General features: G+C 45.7%; 1 protein-coding gene across 1 annotated transcript in view; it reads left to right on the top strand.

The window, feature by feature from the left end:
• The window catches only part of prdm16 (PR domain containing 16), a gene marked incomplete at its 5' end in the record, with an annotated part of 190,721 nt that overhangs the window by 12,110 nt on the left and 159,177 nt on the right, over positions 1–19,434 (top strand). The window lies entirely within an intron of this gene.

The following is a 19,434-nucleotide window of genomic DNA, read 5'->3' as shown; positions in this document are numbered from 1 at the left end:
GGTCAATGCCCCAGCAGGCTTAAGAAATGCTTGAAATAGCTTTTAATGTTTTATCTAAGGAGATGTAAAAAAAATGTCTGTAGCTCCCATCAAAGCTAAAGGTGACGATGTGTTAAACCAACAGCTATTGTGACTATTGTTCTTAGTTTTATGAAGCACAACCGTTTTAATCCTCCTTCTTTTCAATGACAATTGCGTCTTGTCTCAAACGTTGTCTGCCATCTAGTCTGGACATCGTGAGTATCTCTCTGCTGCTGCCATTTCCCAGCCACAGCTGCCCTTCCCTGTGCAGTTCACACATCATCACCTATAGGACTAGGATGATGTCATGAACTGGGCTGCTTCTTCCTTGTCGGTCTCAACCGTAACGACCATCAACTGGAAGTTGGATCATCTAGAAGTGAAAGTCCCCTCTCGGATATCAGTTGGTGATGTTTGATGTTGGCTCATTTGATAGAGAATGTGCATGAATTTGCCCCCATTTAAATTAGTCCCACTGCTGAAGAAGAGCATTCATCTTGGGCCACTGAACATGTCTTGGGTCCGATTTGTGCTGTGGACGTGGTGGTACGGTCGGTGGATTAATTAATATCTTCCTTCATACTATGATGGATTTTTCTCTGTATTATTATTTAAGAAGCTCGGCGAGACATTTACCATTTGTGTTTTAAAAAAAGTTGAATCAGTTGATTTGACTTCAATCATCTAAATCCTGAGTTTCTATTGTCTGATGTGTCCCTCGCTCTCCAACTCTCTCCTCATCAGGTCTAGCCACATCCTCTCTTTCGAGTACAGAAAAGGAAAGAGGAAGAAGTTTCTGAATTGTGTTTTGTGAGTGGTTAAAACGGCCACTTCTGTGGTTTTTGTCTGTCCGTGCTGACCATTCAACTCAAAGTTCCTGAGGTTTTTGAGACATGACAATTTAGCTGTTTTAATGGGGAGATGTTGTTCCCAACAAATGTTAGAACTCTGGGACCTGCATGTCGTTGGGTGGGGGGACTGAAGACATTCAGCGTCACTGTTATTTCCTTTGTTTTAGCGCTACGTTGGCTTTGAAAATGTGTTTCTCTTCATTTCCCTGAATGCAGTAAAAGCTCACTTGGATGACCGCAGGGACACACACACACACACACACACACACACACACTCTCATGCACTGACAGAGGCATCTTGTTTTTCAACAGCACTGAAGAGCAGTAAGTGTTTAAGAATGGCACGGTGAAGCAGTGACAAAGCAAACAAAAGAGGCAGGTGGGTGAGGCTGCTGCTGGCCTGTCACCGGCCTTGGTTCCATTTTAAAACTTTTAATTTTATATATACAGCAATGTATGAAACACTGCTTTTCAAAGACTCGTTTGTGAGGGTAGAACTTACAGTTTTTGGAGTTATTTTTGTTGTGGAATTTTAAAATAAATTTGTAACAAGTGTGACGATTTTGATATTTTACACATTTCTAGAGACTAAAACTTAATTTTTAACAGTGAGGTAAATAATGCTACATTAATGTAAAAACTATGTACAGTCATTTGAGATCAAATAAAAATGTCAGTATTCAAATGTCACTTTGCCTCTGACAGTTCTTTCCTAATATAAGGGACAGATTCACGCGTCCCGCTCTCTCTCTCTCTGCTTCTCTCCCATTTTAATTAAAACTAGGTGTGAAGTCTTGCCGTCCTGTCTTTTGACACCTCGCTATTTATCTGTCGGACGCAGGCACAGGGCAGGACCCTCGGAAAAGAGGGGCAGATTTTTGTTTTCAGAGACCTGCAGAGGAACTTTGATGCCGAGTTCCTCTGCAGCGAAAGGCAAGGCCCCTATACGCAGCATCTGAGAGTACTTTGGTGAAATAACAGCAAATGTTTGTCTTGTATTGTATGGCACGCTGCTGGAGGAGCGCTAAAGCCCCTTCTTCCAGCGCCTAAAGCACCTCTTAATAAAATAGTCAAGAATAACTCCTTCACCTTAATCTTCCCCTCAGATTACTGCACTCAGGGCGGGAAATTAGCAGCAGGCCCATGCACTTCCCTCTTTCTTTGACACTGTTACATCTTTATTTGCAAGTGCCTCCCTCTTCTCTTCTCTGTCCGTCACCACATCCCTCCCTTTGCTGCTTTTTCTTTTTTGTTTGTTTCCTGTCTTTCTCTCTCTGTGTGGTGGGCCCGCTGAACTCTCCATGGCAGGGGGGGAACAGCATTTTATTGGGTCAGTATTAGAAGCAACATGTGGCTAATGGGTGGTTGCATTTTCCATGGTCTGGTCCTCATCAGTGCAGAGAAGGGGCCTAAACAACTAAACATGGCCGTTGACAATTGATACGAGCCCTTTTAAGTGGATCTGCTTGGTGGAAGAGGGGGCGGGGCGGGCCGTGTGAGAGTTTGTGTGTGACTGAACGCGCGCATGTGTGTGTGCGCACATTTGCCTTTGCATGTTAATTAGGATACCAACAAACGCACAATCTCACATGCGAACACACACCGGCACAGTATCCTTTGGGGAGCTTGCATACAAGAATGTGTGTTGTCCCCCGTGTCCAGCAGTGTAACCCACACCTCGAGTACGGTAGCGGCGGTAGCTTTGAGCAGGGTTCGACCCACCGTGTGATCCTCGTAACCAGAACTCTCCTTTACGGCTTCCTGTCCACTTGGCCCGAGTTCCCCCTTTCCCCCTTGCCCGCCTGCCATCTGGGTCTGCTGAGAGACACATGCACACGTATACTGTACACACACACACACACACACATACACACAAACAACTTACAACGTTACCTTTGAAACCAATATCACACTGAGGAGACGCGATAAATCTATGTTCTCGACTTCTCTCCCTTCTCTGTTGTTCTGACATAAGGAATCAAAACCTTTTTTTTTGTTGTTTCTCTCAAAGCACTCTTTCAAACAATTGTGTTTTTAGTCAGAGAGTAGAGCCGAGTTGAACGGTTTACATCATGCTCTTGTACGGGTGATCTTATTTAAACGAGTTTAACAATGGATGCAAATATGTCTGAAAGGTAATTAGGGATGGGAAATGATGCAGAGTAGCAACCAGACAGATACCGATCTCCTTGCAACTTTCACTTTGATTCTGTTTGAGGGACTTTGAAGTTCAGTCGTCCTTCGGATGATTTCTGAAATGTTTGCAGCTTATATGCGTGGCCATCTTGTTGAGGCTTGGGATGATCAACATCCAAATTGCATCTATTATAATCCTCAGGAGCCTGAGATCAGCCTGTAAAGATCGAAGATCATTGTCTTCGCCTTCCTGGTCAATAAGTTAAGGCTGCTAAATAATTTTTAAAAAAGTGGAGCAATTTCTTCTTACAATGCACATTTGTCATACTGTTTTCAAAAGTAACATTAGTACTCAATTTTAGAAATTCTTCTTCTGTTCATTATTATTAGTTATAAAAAACCTCGTTGTGTTACTCTGGGTTTTCAGTATCTGGGGGTCAACACTTTGATCACTTCCTCCGCTCTTTATACCTTCATTGTGTTCAAAATTAGATACACACACACACACACACACCACAGGTGGAAGGGGCAGTGTCAGGTGTAGCGGGGGACAATGCAGGGATGCGTAGCAGCGAGCCAACACGGTGTCTGTGACAGTGACAGCGGCAGTGCGCCCCTCAAAGCTGCTCCTCTCCTCTTTCATCACCTCCTGTCACAGAGTGTGTGAGGAACATCGCAAGCCAAATAAATCTACAGCACCTGGGAAAAAGTGACAGTTTTGACACTGGTGATGTAATTTATCTGAGATGAAATGTTCAGTATAAAAATCTATCAAATATAATACAAATATAATAACAAATGATGAGTTAAACCTATGAATTGACAGTTTTTAATTATTAGCATGAGCTGCTGATGGTATGCAGAAGTTACTTTTTAGTAAGAGGTTTTAAGACGTTTTACTATTTTACTCATAAAAGACAAACACAAAGAAACTAAGATAATTCAATTACGTGACTAGACTGCAGCTGTTATGAATTATGAATATATTTTGAATGTAATTCAAAATGAAATGATGGTGATGAAAGTTCAATCGAAAGTCACCAGTGTTTGTGTGTGCTTGGATGCTGTACTTCATGTAATTAGGTCAGAATTCTTGGTTGAACAGTTTACATAAAGAACCTGCTCCATGGAAATCTGATTTAGGCGGCCGCAGAGACGGTGGGAATACCCGATGAAAGTGGATAAACAGGATTTTTTTTCACAGGTTGCTCATGAGGGAATAAGCAGAGCGGGAACGGAAAAAGACAACTTATTTATTTTCAGGGCCGCAGGTGCCCGCTCCCAGCTTATTGTTTTTTTGGACGACTCTTTTACTCTAAAGAGGGCAATTTATGTCCCTCTCTCATCTCTCTCCAGAGGCGAGGGCTGAAGTGGCTGGCTTATTTTAGCGGGGTCTCGTGGTCTTGACTTGTGGTGACATTTTAATTGAGGGCTTCCTCTAAAGAAAAGAAAGGCCAGTGTCACGATTGGTCCGACGCTGTTTGTAGAGCGTCGCAAATTGGTCCTGTTTGGCTGGAAAGCTCTCAGGTGTTTATTTACACATTTGAATGTTTCAGATGGCAGCTGGCTCTCTCCCGCTCTCTGCATGTGTGTTTGAGTGTCTCTGTGTGTACGTCTGGATGCATATGTGCAGTGTTTGCTCCCATATGGACGTGCCAGCTGTGACGTGCATGTTTGCATGTGAGAGATAAAGACTGGCGGGGGGGGGGACACAAAGAAGAGGAGGTCAGCGAGACAGTTTCCTCAGCTCACCTGCCTCTTCTTGAGTTTCCACATAGCTGCTTGTCCTCTTCATCCATTATTGACCACACTTATTCACACCAGCCTCCAGAAGCCGTTGCAACGCTAAAGGAGGAGAGCACATTTGTTTTCCCAACTTTTCTCCAAGGAGTGATTTATATCATTGGTGTGTGTGTGTGTGTGTGTGTCAGGGTATGAGCTCATCAGTGTGCCTGAGGTGACCACTGTAGAATATAAACTGTCATCGGGATCTGTTCTGCAGAGCTTGACTAGAGATATATCGACTCAACACATTTAAACCTGGGAGAACAAACAATCTGCAGCCACTGGGTCAAGTTCTGAGAAAACACGTATTTTATTCTGCGCAGGTGCATCAGCTTAAATAGACAGTCACATGACACACTCACACCTGAAATGCATTGGCAATAATTGGGAGCACAATCAGTTGCTTCAATTAACACCCCCACTTGATCACACATTATTGACAACCATAAATCATACAAGGGGAAAAACATGGAAACCAACTGCACTTAACTGCACTTAACTGGCTATGCCCCAAACAAGAACATGGAAAAAGTAAGTAGCTTTGCTTTAGTAGCTGGTTTTGTCATCAGGTCAGCTACCATCCGGTCTGTTGGGCAATACTCCAAACATACTTTACAGTCATTAACAGTTGATCTCACAAAATGGTATTTTATATCAATGTGCTTACATCGCTGTCTGCTCACTGGATTCTTGGCTAATGCAATTGTACCTTGGTTATCTCCAAAAATCTTAGGTACATCATACAGACAGTCATCAAGATGTTCAAGCAGTTGAGATAAGTAAAGACACTCTTGTGTGGTTGCGGCCAACGCCATATACTCTGCCTCACAAGTTGACAGTGCTACCGTTGGCTGCTTTTTGGTCTTCCAGGAAATCAGAGGACCATTCTCACTCAGACTAACACAATAACCAGTTGTACTGCGTCTGTCAGTTGCATCACCTGCCCAATCTGCATCACTGTAAGCAAACAACCTCAGCTCATCACATTTTCTGTAACACAACATTTTGTCATTTGTGCCCTTCAAATATTTCAGTACATGCTTAACAGTTGTCCACTGCTCTTCTGTCGGCTCACTGAAATGCTGTGACAGTCTGCTTACAACAAAGCTCAGATCAGGTCTGGTGCATGAGGTTAGGTAGATTAGGCTACCCACTGCCTCTCTGTATTTTCTGGGGTCACCTAGCTTCTCATCAGTGTAATGCAGCTCTGGTTCACAAGGTGTTGACCTGGGCTTACAATCCTGCATATTAAACCTGTCAAGCAGCTTGTCAACATAGCTCTGCTGTGACATGGTCACACATCCATTACACTGATCAAAAGTGATACCAAGAAAATTCTTCAGTCTGCCCAAATCTTTCATCTGGAACTTCACAGCAAGCATCTTTTTTACTGCTTTTAAAGCACTCTCATCACTGGCTGCAATAACCAGGTCATCAACCCAGATCAGTAGGATCACCTTGTCATGTTCCGTTTCTCTCTCATAAACACAGTGATCGGCTGGATTCTGTACAAACATATTTTCACATAGATAGTCATGCAACATTATGTTCCAGTTTCTACCTGATTGTTTAAGCCCATATAGTGACTTCTTTAGTCTACACACCATCTTCCCATTTGTCTGAGATTTTACATCATAACCCTCTGGCTGTTCCATGTAAATCTCACAATCAATTGGTGCATGTAAGTAGGCGGTTTTAACATCCATCTGATGCAGGATCAGATCCTCCTGGGCAGCTTTCTGCATCAACACTCTCACACTAGTCAGGTCGGCAGTAGGAGAAAACGTTTCTCCATAATCTACACCCATCCGTTGACTGTATCCCTTGGCTACATAGCGGGCCTTGTACTTGTCAGATCCATCAACATTGGTTTTGAGAGTATACACCCATCTACCCCCCACTGCTTTCTTGCCCTCAGGTAAGGTGGTCAGAGTAAATGTGTTGTTATCCCTCAGTGCCTTCATCTCCTCATCCATTGCATCTATCCACTTACTTGAGTTGGATGAAGACACAGCATCTCTGAACGTCTGCGGTACATTACAAACCATCCTGTAGCAATAATCAATGTTGATCTGAGCCTGATCACTCTCTATCCCATAGAAGTCTGGCCTCCTCCTCTCTCTAGCAGGGTATCTCCGTGGAGACTGGGATTCGGGCTTGACTCCACCTGTCTGTAGGCCTATCTGGCTTGGACCTGGCCTAGCTTCTGGGATGTCGTTCTGCTCGGGTTTGTCAGGGTCAGGTCTGGTTGCGTTAGACTGCACACCAGTGTCATCGTCGGACATGTCATCAGTCTGCTGTCCCTCAACACAGGACATGAACCTCACCAGTCGGTGCTTCATCACCTTCCTGCTGTCAGGGTAGTAGACCATATAGGCTGGACTGTTCTTGTCATAACCAACGAAGATGCCCTTGTCAGACCTTGACTCTAGCTTCTTCCTGTCCTGCCTGTAGGCGTAACATACAGTACCAAACTTCTGCATCCTGGAGACATTAGGTCTCCTTCCTGTCAGCATAAAGTAAGGTGTCTCTCTGGTGCGGTTGTTGAAACATCTATTCCTCACCACTGCTGCTGTCTGGACCGCATACGGCCATAGCTCCTTGGCTAACTGGCTCTCCAAGAGCATACATCTCGCCATGTCAAAAAGGGTTCTCCAGTTACGCTCAGCAGTGCCATTCTGGTGTGGTGAGTATGGTGCTGATCTTTCATGTCTGATTCTATTCCTACGCAGCAGAGCTTGGTAACCCTGCCCTGTGAACTCTGTACCATTGTCAGACCTGATACACTTCACTTTCCCATATGGGGCTGTGTCGGCTAGAAACCTCTCTGTGGCTTCTACAGTGTCCCTCTTGTACTTTAGATAGTACACAAACACTGCACTTGAATAGTCGTCAGTAAAGGAAAGTGCATACCTATACCCTTCCTTGGACTCTGGGTCAATGGGGCCTGACAAGTCAGTGTGAACCAGCTCTAAGGCTGATTTGGCCCTCACATCAGGCTTCCTGTTTCTGCTCTGAGTGAACTTGCCCTGAGTACACACTTCACATATCATGGATTTGGACGCTTTACCCCTGATTGACATTCCATCCACAACATTCTCTAACTTCATGACATCATCAAAATTACAGTGCCCCAAAATCTCGTGCCACGTCTGAATATCATGACAGCTCATACATTGATCATCACAGTCATTGTTTACTGACACAGTAGGCAAATAGAACAGTCTGTTATGCTCATAAATGAGGAAGCGCGTACCGTCTCTATACTGCAAGACGTTTTCTCCTTCCTTGAAGATCACCGTTGCCCCACGATAAGTTGCAGCTCTCACGGAGAAGATGTCTTGGGGATACGAGGGGATGTACAGCGCCTGCTTCAGTGTGGTACTGAGGTGCCGCCCCCTGCTGTCGATCAGACACACCTCGGCGTCTCCTCTGCGCTCCGCGACCCCCGTGCAGCTTGTGCCATCGGCCAGCTCCACGCAGTGCGTCTCGGACTGGAATCGGTCATCGAAGTTCTTGAACTTCGCCAGGTCAGTGATGATATGCGCCGTCGCACCGGTGTCCACCATCAAGCCCTTTCTGGTGACACCGCTTCCTGGCTCGCTGGTCACCAGCTTGAACACGAAGGTGTTGTCATCCATCTCCTCGGACACTCCACGCGCGTTGTCCCGCTGCCACTGTCGCCATCCTCCTCGCCGTCCGGTACTCTCGCCCTGGCCGTACCACTGTTGACCACGCTGACAGTCTCTTACCTTGTGACCTCTCTGGCCACAACGGAAACACACAATGTCCCCGCTCTCGGTGCTGCGTGCACCTGCGCCTGCTGGGGCAGCCCTCCTTGGATGCGCCTGGGCCCTCATGACATTGTCGTCGGCCGCAGCTGTGCGCATACCTTCAGTGCTCTCATAACTGCGCAACTTAGTCTTGAACTCCGCAAAAGAGAGAGTCTCATAACTTTGAGTGATAAAAATGGAAAAAGGCTTAAATGAGTCTGGCAGCCCCTTCAAAATCATTGCAACCAATAGTCCATCGCTTAAAACCTCTCCAGCATTACGCAGCGCTGTGATCGAAATCTCAGCACGTATGACATAGTCAGTCACACTCTCACTACTCATCTTTTGCAAAGAAGTCAGTTCTGTATACAGGCATACAATGCGGGGCTTACCCTTGCCTGCATAATAGTCACGCAAAATCCTGAGCGCTCCACGCCCGTCATCCGCTGCCTCTCGCATGACCAGAGACAAACTTTTGTCATCAAGGAATTGGATCAGTTCCGCGTACGCTTCCGCGTTCTTCGCCGCATCCTCAGCCAGTGCGTTTTCTTCTGCGCCATCGGCGGGCTGATTCAAAATGGTGTCCTTCAGTTTCTGCAACCGCAGATGTCCCAAAAACTTTGTCTCCCACAGTTCATAGTTCTTTTCGTCCCCATTAAAAACAAGACGAGACCAACGTGAACTCGTATGTCCGCTCATGGTGCTGGCACTCCAATCCGTGAGATACGCACACAAGCAAATGTCTCTCAGTGGCTACTCACGCCGGATATCTCTTTGCACAAACGTCTAACGCATCTGGGCCCATAACCTGTTCTGCAGAGCTTGACTAGAGATATATCGACTCAACACATTTAAACCTGGGAGAACAAACAATCTGCAGCCACTGGGTCAAGTTCTGAGAAAACACGTATTTTATTCTGCGCAGGTGCATCAGCTTAAATAGACAGTCACATGACACACTCACACCTGAAATGCATTGGCAATAATTGGGAGCACAATCAGTTGCTTCAATTAACAGGATCATTTACAGTTTTCTAAATTGTTTCCCCAGCACTGGTGTGAAGTTGAACGTTAGGTCCTACATTCAGACACCCTTACACTGCACACACACATATACGCACACACACACACACACACACACACACACACACACACACACACACACACACACACACACACACACACACACACACAACTAATGTAGGCCGTACATTTGTAGTTGATTTTCTTAAAACCCAGGTGTAGTAGCTCAGCAGTTTAGCGCAGCCGATGAGTGCGGGGAAGTAACTGCTCTGCCTCCTATTTGAAAATGGTTACCAAGACAAGAATTGTCTTAGCTGGCACTTCTGTGAAGAGGAACATTAAAAGAACACAAGACCTCAACAATTTAGTCAGTTGGAAAGCTGGAAAATTACACCTTTGTTCTGTATTTGTTCTGGAGAGAATACCTTGTTTTGGGAAAAGACCTATATTTTCCATCTTCTGTGATTGGAAGTGTTTTTGGAAGCATCCTGGGAGACGTAAGAGGAAGTAAACTGTGGTGTATTTTGACAACAAGCGATGCACTGTGTGAGTTTTTGCATTGATCTGATGCTGTATGGAGTAAATACACTTTTTTGGCTTGACTTAAATAAAAACACAATCTTGTCCATACACAAGTATAAAAAGAGAGAAACAGGCATGTGCACATATGCACACACATGCACAGTCATGCCCTGCAGCAGGCAGATAAACGATCCAGATATTTTAGCTGTCTTTTAATGAAGTGAGACTGATCTCTCTCTCTCTCTCCCTCTCTCTCTTTCACTCTGTCTCTGCTCAACTGAAGTATCAATAATAAGATTTATCTGTCTTCCCCCGCAGCCTTGATTCAATTATCTCCATCTCTCTGCCTCTTTCTCTTCCTCTGGCTCCCTCCCTATTTGCCCCTCCGCTGTGGATCCGTTTCCAATTGAAGGCAGGTCATGCTTTGTGTTTCTATTTGTCATGACAGGGTTCCTTAACGAGTGGAGGCTCCCTTCCACTGCGGCTTAATCTGATCTGGGAAGGAGGGAAGGAGGGAGGGATGGAGGGAGGAAGGGATAGGGAACAGAGAGGTGGGGGTAACCAGGTAAAAGTGGGGTCACAAGTCATTTACCTCCAACTCCTCATTGTCTGCATTTCCCCTTTTTTTTTAGGAAAATTAGATTTGTGTGATCCCTCCTCCTCCCCCACTTCCAAACGTGTGTTTCATGTCCAATCTGAAGCCTTTGAAGTTTGAAGAGTCCCTTGCCCCGCCACACGCCCACCTCAGCCTAAAAAAAAATCCCCAATACCCCCACCTTGCTGGCCTCCACCTACTTCCAGACATACCTCATTACCTGAGGCTGTATTGGAAGAAAGAGTGGCGGCTAATCAAATTGACTGCAGGTTTTCTGCGATCAGAGGAAGTGGCGGCCATTGAGGGGTCACTGGTTCAATGTTAGGCCTCAGGAAAATGTCATGAAGTGGAAAAAAATTCTCTAAGATAATCTCAAGAATAAGTAACTTTACAATCTCAAGTCATGTTATCCTGTAAACTTCAAATGTTGACATATCCAGTTTTTACACTGATTTGGAGGAGTTGTCTCATGGCTGTAAGGCTGACCGAAACAAATTTTACAAACATACCATGTATTGTTATGGTAACTCTGCTACTGTAGATAGAGCATCACCACCATGCTGCAATATGACATCCATTAAATGCTTTGATATCAGAGTTACTGGTGCAGAGTTCATTATGTGTCTGTCCTCTTAACTATACTTGAATTAGCTCATAAAAACACAAGGATTTACATTTTATTTTGCTGAAATTTCAGAAAATACCTGAAAACTTCTGTTAAACTCGTGAAACTACCGGTTATTTTAACTAACTCCCATGAAAACAGCCAAAGGGAGAGCGAGCGAGGTCCAGAGTAAATTCAGAGAGACAGAGTTGAGTCTGTTTACAATTGGCAGGTCTGGAGTGTGAACATCTTGGGGTGAGCCTCTGGCTAATTTCACAGAAGCTGTGAATGAAGTCTTTCTCATGGCCTCCGCGATATGCAAATGTCTGCATGCATACACACATATGCAGTAAGTGTGCACAAATTGCCTCCTCCCTCAGAGAAACACACACTTGCATTTACACACACATCACTTGTTAGTGCAGGATGAAGGATGAGGCAGGACAGCGCAGCTGTTGAAGCAGCTAGAGGCATTAGCTGGTACAGTTCAGCCGCTTTGCATTGGCCCAGTTTGTGTTGAGGGGGGGGGGGGTTGGCCTTGTTTTTAGGGTTGCTAGCCATTTGCAGTGCTCTTGGATTTCCACAGGGAACACAGGGTATGTGATAGATACCAAACATCTGTCCTTTTGCTCTGCACCGGATGGGAATCCCCCAGTTTTTAAATGTGTCAGAAGGAGGCTGGATGTACATTTCTGTTGGGTGGATTACATGCTGAGGAAAAAAGTCGCTGGCCTCACAAGTTGAATACATTTTTTTTAATCAATTTAGTATGCTGACAAAGATAGAAGTTCAGCTCAACAGGACACATGGATGTCGGTTGGCTTCGGCTCTTGTAGGAGTCAAAGGTGATTTTTAAGTTACTTTCCACAACCACAGGGCCACCCTGATGCCACATCTCAACACAGTGATGCCTACTGTGTGATATTTCCATACCGGAATAATATGGCTTCTGTTAGTGATGAACATGATCCACATCAGTATCCTGGATGGAGTCTTTGTGCGGCAGCCGGCAACACCCTCATCCGCAATGGCTGTTTCACACACACACACACGCACGCACGCACACACACACACACAATAACTGACATATTTATGATCTGTGTTGGGATGACTGTAAATTCATGAATTGTTCCCTTCCACAGCTCAGCCGTAAATGTTCCAAAGAGCTCCAAAAAAGCAACAATCACAGACTGGAGCGTTATTTTTTTTTACAGCGTATTGTTGAACCGGCTATTCACGTCTCACAAATCAGCAGTTTTGTCCATTTTCATTTTTCTATTTTCTGACAGACAATTGCAACTGAAAAGACGAAAACATTACTCAGCTGTATTTGTCATGAATACAGATGTTTTTCCTTCCTGTGGTTGAGATGATGGCGTGTGAGATGGCTTCTGACCTTTCCTCAGTGTGTATGAACTTGCCTGCCCTTCTCTGGTTCTTCCTTTGGGGTTCGCACACACGTCGGAGTAGGACTCAAAGTTGCGATTAAGGGCCCGCTATGGAAAGCACCAACATGTTTTATATATATGTGTGTGTGTGTGTTGGCAGTGGTCATCTCCAGTGAGTGTCCTCTGGCTCTCGTGTTGACCTCTCACCCAAATGAAACCTCCACAGTTCTCTCCCTCTCCTCCCTCAACCTCTCTCCGCTGCCCACTACCAGGCACTTTTGTTTTCACATGGTCCACTTCTCAGGGAACATGCTCATATTTGTGGCTTTCGGGGTTGGCAGCAGAGTGTGCTGCGCCTGTCAAGCTCTTTTTTTTTCTCTTCACTCCGACTTACCCCAGCACCCAAATTGAACTGTTGAGTCATTTCCTGTCATCCCCCTTCAGCCACCTCCCAATCCAATATTTGCCAATAATGTCAAATTGTTGAGCATCATGTCTTGTAGTGCGTCCTTTCCTCTGTATAGTAGTCGCCCACGATGAATGTATAAAAAGAGTTTACCTCCAAAAACATGATCGCTGAAAACCTCTCGAATCCAGATAAGAAATTGATGGACGGCTCATGGAGCCTCCAGCACTTTTGGCTCCTCAGAAATACATTTGTTTAAATGACCTACAAAGCAAACGCAAACATTTTGGTCTTATTGAGTACCCGCAAAACCGTCAGCATGAGCGCATGGTTAGAAGAATCCTCCACAAACAGGCCCGGGCTCATCCAATGCATGTCGCTGGATGTGAGAAAGAGAAAGAGACATGCAGAAAGAAAGGGAGAGAGCAAGATGGTTATCTGAAGTGAGGTCAGAAATGAAACATGTCATAGCAAATTAGAGCCATGTTGTTTGAATTACTCCGGCCTGTTCCATAAAGAACTGTCTGCCCGGTGGAAAAACCCCAAAAAAAAGAAGTGGGCAGAGAGCGTGGATTGAGTAAGAAAAGCAAGAGACAAATGGAGGGAGGAATTGAGAAAAAAGAAAGACACTAGCGGTAATTTACAGTGCAGCAGAAGAGATAAAGACATATAGGAAGATATGAAGAGAAAGAATAACAGTACAAGTTAGCAAGAGAGAAAACAGAGGGAGGGAGCGAGAGGCTTGACAGAAAAATAAAGTTATGTTTTCTCTGGAACAAATAATGTGACTCGGGCTGAGTCATGGGCCTGCCGAGGGATGATGATGATGATGATGATGATGAGAAGAAACCTTGGACTCATTCCGGCTTCGAGCTAAGTTTGGGGCATCATTTACCAAACTACTGGAGAGGGGCCCCTGCCTGTGTGTGTGTGTGTGTGTGTGTGTGTGTGTGTGTGTGTGTGTGTGTGTGTGTGTGTGTGTGTGTGTGTGTGTGTGTGTGTGTGTGTGTGTGTGTGTGTGTGTGTGTGTGTGTATGTGCAATAATAACCACATTCTCTAAGCATCTTCGGCCACCGGGGCCTGTTTTTATAGCTGGGAACAGGGATGGGCCAACACTCGTTAGGAAGACTATTTCGGAAGATGGGAGGGAAAAAAACGGAGGGCTTCAGAGGAGGATGACCAGAAGGGGGTGTGCAGAGGGACAGGGAGCCCGCAGGCTCGCAGACTGGCCCGTTGAACAAGAGATGAGCTGCTTTTCTTTGGGAAAATGGTCTCTGAGACCGAGAGCCGTGCGGAAAGTGTGTCATAACTCTGAAGTCTAGCCTTTCCATTTGAACAGTGACAAATGGAAAGGCTAGATTGTTGGCGGAAAAAATCATCCGATCGAATGTATCCCCCCTCAAAACAAATCTCCTTACGTAATAGCCGAATCATTTCATTTGTCTTCTCTTGTTTCCTTTTGTCTTCTCTACTTTGTTTTAAAACGTCACATTTGTTCATCTTTCACTCTCTACGTAACTCTATTTCCTAGCAAAGATAGACCTCACACAAGCACTTACTTAAGCAATTATATGGATGTGGGTGTCTCTCTCTGTGTGTGTGTGTGTGTGTGTGTGCGTGGGAAAGAGAGTTGGAGAGTGATATGCTGGTTTCAGCATATTGTGTAGCAACAAAAATAAAAGTATTTAATGGATGGAAAACACATTCGTACACACACACACACTCACACAGAAAGGGAAAGAGTGCAAGCAGGGATAAGCTGAGCTGGTAATCTTCCCTTCAACAAAGGAATGCATTTATGAGACACGTGTGTTTGTCGTTTTGTGTGTGTGCGCCTGTTTTGTGTGTTAATGTGTGGGACTGTGACTGAGTACTCGCCCTGCCACAGCGCAAGTATCTCGTTTTTCGTTTGTATTGTGTACAGCAGTCTGCCGCGGTGCAAGTCATGCCACCGTAAACACAAGGGGGGGACAGGCGTCTTTGAATAGCAGCAGTGTGCGTCGGAAGACATCAGGCGGTGAATCCGTCACTGACGGGCCCAACGATGGGAAATAAATATTTACTCTGAGCTTCCCCAAATCACATCCAGAGATTTCTCTCTGTTCTTTCTGTCTCTTCATCTGCATTTCAGTCAGTCCATCCCGCTTTTGCTTCTTTTTCCCCTTTTCTCTTCTTCCTCTTTGATTCCCTTTTCTTTGTCGTGGTCCCCGACAAAGCACACGGCAGAGCAGGGGCCCATGTAGACGTGGAACACAGGTCATGTTTCCACTCAAGCACACACACCAACTCACACAAACGGGCGTACAAACATATGCACAAACATGCCCACCACACACACACACACGTACTCACACACAAACACACGCACGCACAGTCGGCCTGAGATATCCATCTGGGGTTTGTCATGTCAGACATGGCCCATGTCTCTCTCTCCTGTAATTATGGCAGTATTTATTTTTTCAGATCGTCCCGCTGGCTTAGGAGCGTCCCGTTGAGTGGTTTGAACGTGGAAACACACTCCGCTCAAGACATCCAGCTTAGCAGAAAAAAAGGCTCACAGTACATTGACTAGAAATTGGTAACCCATAATTCAGAGATTTAATGTAATGTGGAGGAAGTGTGCACATTTGTGTGTTTGTGCATGAGGGTAAGTGCAAGTATTGGAAAATTCAGATGAGGCTGTAACTTTTCACAGCCGAGTAAACGCTCGACAGATTGAGTCTCGCCATTGCCAAGAGAGTGATATTTGATATTATAATGTCTCATCGCCTTACATAACACACTCATGACCCACCCATGATGCCTGGCTGACTTTGTAACAGCTTCTGCAAGTGTAATGTATAAATTCAGACTTGTTGCCTCACACAAGGTGGTCATGAAGAGCACCTTGTTACCAGGTGAAGATTGAAATTCAATTTCATCTTTATTTAATTTGGCTGTCTCACATCATATATCATTGGTTAACTCGATACATTTCAGGTATGATGTGTGCTTTAAGACATCACATGCCTTTTTGTGTACGATTAATCGAAAGAAATATCGACAGTTTAATTGATAATGAAACTAATTGTTATTTTTAGCGCCATATATTCTTATGTTTTCATTCTTCCTCTGCACAGAACTGGTTCACAGTTCATACAACTGTTACCAACCGAGTCCTACGCAAATAATATTATTGTCATTTGGCAACTGCAATTCTTCGATTTTTGCCCAATTTTTCATCAGGGAAGCGTAGCGCGCACCCTCTGGTTCCCCTCAGGGAAACACCGCTAGCTCTGTCAGCACTGTTGCCGTTGTTTGCACTGTTAGCTGCGACTCGGCAGCCCGGCCGTCGCCATGTTGAGATCTAAGTGGAGTTTTGTGTTGAGCACCTTTAAAGCTGTGTGATGAAGCTTTATCCTGTCGTCCGGAGAACAACCATGAAGTTGAATAAACACCTCTTAAAACTGTTTCAGCAAAGGTAGGATTTATTAAAGGCTATTAGATTACATTCACTCGTGCAAGTAACCCTGTCCGAACTCCACCAATCCCCAAATTGTGGTAAATCCTGCCTATCCTAAAGGTAAGTGTTTCTTTTCTTACCCTTTCCCTTTTTCTCTGGGTTACACGAGTCATAGTAATGACTGTGCGTTTGTGTTTGTGGGGATGTCTACTCAGCTGAGGGGATTCGCCCTCTGTCCTGATGGGCACTTTCAATGAACTTGGCGCTCACGCCACCTTTTTTACCACTCCTAGCCTCCTTTCACTTGTTCTTCCCTGTCTTGTCTGTCTCCTCATGTCTCTCCATCGCCTTACAAATCCTTTACCCTCTCACTGTCTTTTTATCACTTTCCTCCAAGCTGCCTTATTCCTCTCTTGACAAAAACACAGATGAGTCCCCTTGAAAAAGAAAAAAAAAACCCAACAAGATAAATATAATGGCAATCGGCCCGGGGTGCTAATCAACGACTATCGTGGGAAAAACGCAGGGGGACGGGGGTGGCGGTGGTGGTGGAGTTGGTGGTAGGAGGAAAACCAGGCCCATTGTCCAGGGGAGATTAAAGTCCCCGAAAAGGCGGCATTGTCCACTGACGGGGATAAATCTTCCTCCTCCCGTCACTCAGGGGTTGAATTCAATTCTCCTCAACCCCTCCTAAAAGAGAGGCTTATCTCCTGCTCAATAGCTTGTTGCGCTACAAGCAAGGCAGGAATGCACCAAGTTGTATCCCTGACACCCGCTCACTGAGTTAAAAAGGAATTAGAGGTTGGGGGGGGGGTGTAGTGAGAGAAAGAGAGTGCCTAAATTGTGACCTCTGCTTTGCTCGAGGATGTGCGCTGGGAGGCAGATTGAGGTGCCGATGGAAGCTGACAGAAGAAGAGGGGACGAGGGAGCAGGATTGATTGACTGCTGCCGGGGGATTGAGGCCAGCGGAGAAGAATAGCGTCCTGCTCAGTCTGCTTTCTCCGGGGCTGCGAGCAGCATGGTAAACTGCTGCCCCATTGGGGGACGGACAGAGGAGCCCCAGTGGAAGAAACCTCTTGGGAGCTTCTGGCATGCGGTCTGGATGCCACCTTACAAACTCACCCCCTCCTCCCCTTTCTTCCCTTTCCTTTCCCCCCCTATTGCTACAGCAGCATCTCTGTAACTCCAGTCCAGCATCCCCAGTTGCTAAGACCCACTGCTTCACAACTCTTGGATGCCCCACACCCCCTTTCAAAAAGATTCAATTCAGACCCCCCTAGTCCCACGAAAAGGGATAGACAGAGACAGAGAAAGGATGGTTGGTAAATAAAAAGAACTTGTGCAGACTCGAGCCCATAGTCCTGCTCTGTTTGGCCCAAGGAGAAAAACAAGCCCCGCGTCCCCATTTTTCACCCCTTTCTCTTTCACTCTACCCCCATTGGAGCTATCTCCGGGAAGAGACACAAAAAGACAGAAGAGAGAAAGCGAGATACATGGACGGTGAGAGAGAGAGAGAGGGCGAGAGATATCGATATAACATTCACTGAATGCCCCTTCACGTTACCACTCCTCTCCTTAGAAAACGCTGAAAACAAGCTCCCCCCCCATATCCTCCTCCTGTTGCCCCTTGTATGAGAAAACAGGATTTTTCCGCTTTACCACCAATTTCCCCGTTTGTTCTTTATGCCCACTCTGTCCTCGCTTTCACAATGCACCCCTCCTTCTCCTCACCCCCCATTTACTGTGACTTGGCTCCACTTAATGACGGGGCTTACACCTGCTTACAGGATTAAATTAATTAGCACGAAACTGGGGTTGGTGGGGGTGTGGGGGGGGGGGGGGGGTGCAGAGGGAAGACAACAACGGGTTCAGGAGAAAAGTACAGCAGGAAGAAGGCACAATAAAGAAAGGACCGCTTGGTGGCTGGTGCTGGGCCTCATGTTCTGCCGGATGCTGGGGGTGGTAGTGGGTGTAGGAGGGGAGGGGATAGCTTGTTTTCAGTAGAGGAAATGGGGTTGGCCAAAGGGACGTGGAGACCTGGGTTGTCGGTTGGTGTGTTGCGGGGACAAATGGACTGCTCAACATTGTTTGGGTGTGCAGGGTCAGAGGTGACAGCCGCCATTGTGGGGACACTTCTGCACAACAACACCACTGCTTCTTGTTCCTCGTTCATAGCTCCCGCTTTTCCTGTCTGCTGTTGGAGCAGCAACAGGGTGCCTGAATCAGAAATACTCTATTGATCCCCGGGAGTAGTGGGGGTACATGAGATGAATCTAAGGGATGACGAGGGGGAGATCTGTTTTCTGTCTTTATTCTTTGCTTTTTCCTCTGTGAAATACATACAAGAAATTCAAAAAAAAACTGAATTAAATAAGAGGCATCAAGTACTAAGATAAGTGCTTTACCATTGATTCAAGCATCAAATTACCATCAAGATTCACGCTTTGCTTTGTAAATCCTCATCTAGCAGCTCACATCTGAATATATAATCATCCATCCGCCAAATCTCACCCACTCTGCAGTCCGTTATGTGATTACACATTTTTGCTTTTGATTGATACTGGGTCTTATAATGTGTTCTTTATTTAGACAGGGGTCTATGAAAATGTACAGGCCTCAGCCTTGCCCAGCCGATTTTTCCTTGGGCTTGGCCGTCCTCCGTCATCCGTCTCATTTCTCGTGACCTCAGTTATCTCTCCGTCCCTCCGTCTCTGTCCCCGTTGAGCAGCTAGATGTGCGGTTTGGAGGCTGGATCCATCACGATAAGCACTCACAGATGGGCTGCTAGGCCCGTCGTGCTCGCAGACTCGTTTCAGAAGCTTGAACGATATTGCACTCCCTCTGTGAGTGACAGAAAGACAAACTGTCTCTATTGAATAGGGGATCT

The sequence above is a fragment of the Melanostigma gelatinosum genome (genome assembly GCF_949748355.1).
Source record: "Melanostigma gelatinosum genome assembly, chromosome: 8".
Classification (NCBI taxonomy): domain Eukaryota; kingdom Metazoa; phylum Chordata; class Actinopteri; order Perciformes; family Zoarcidae; genus Melanostigma; species Melanostigma gelatinosum.
Note: the sequence above shows the minus strand (reverse complement) of the source record. Positions and strands in the feature narration are given on the sequence as shown.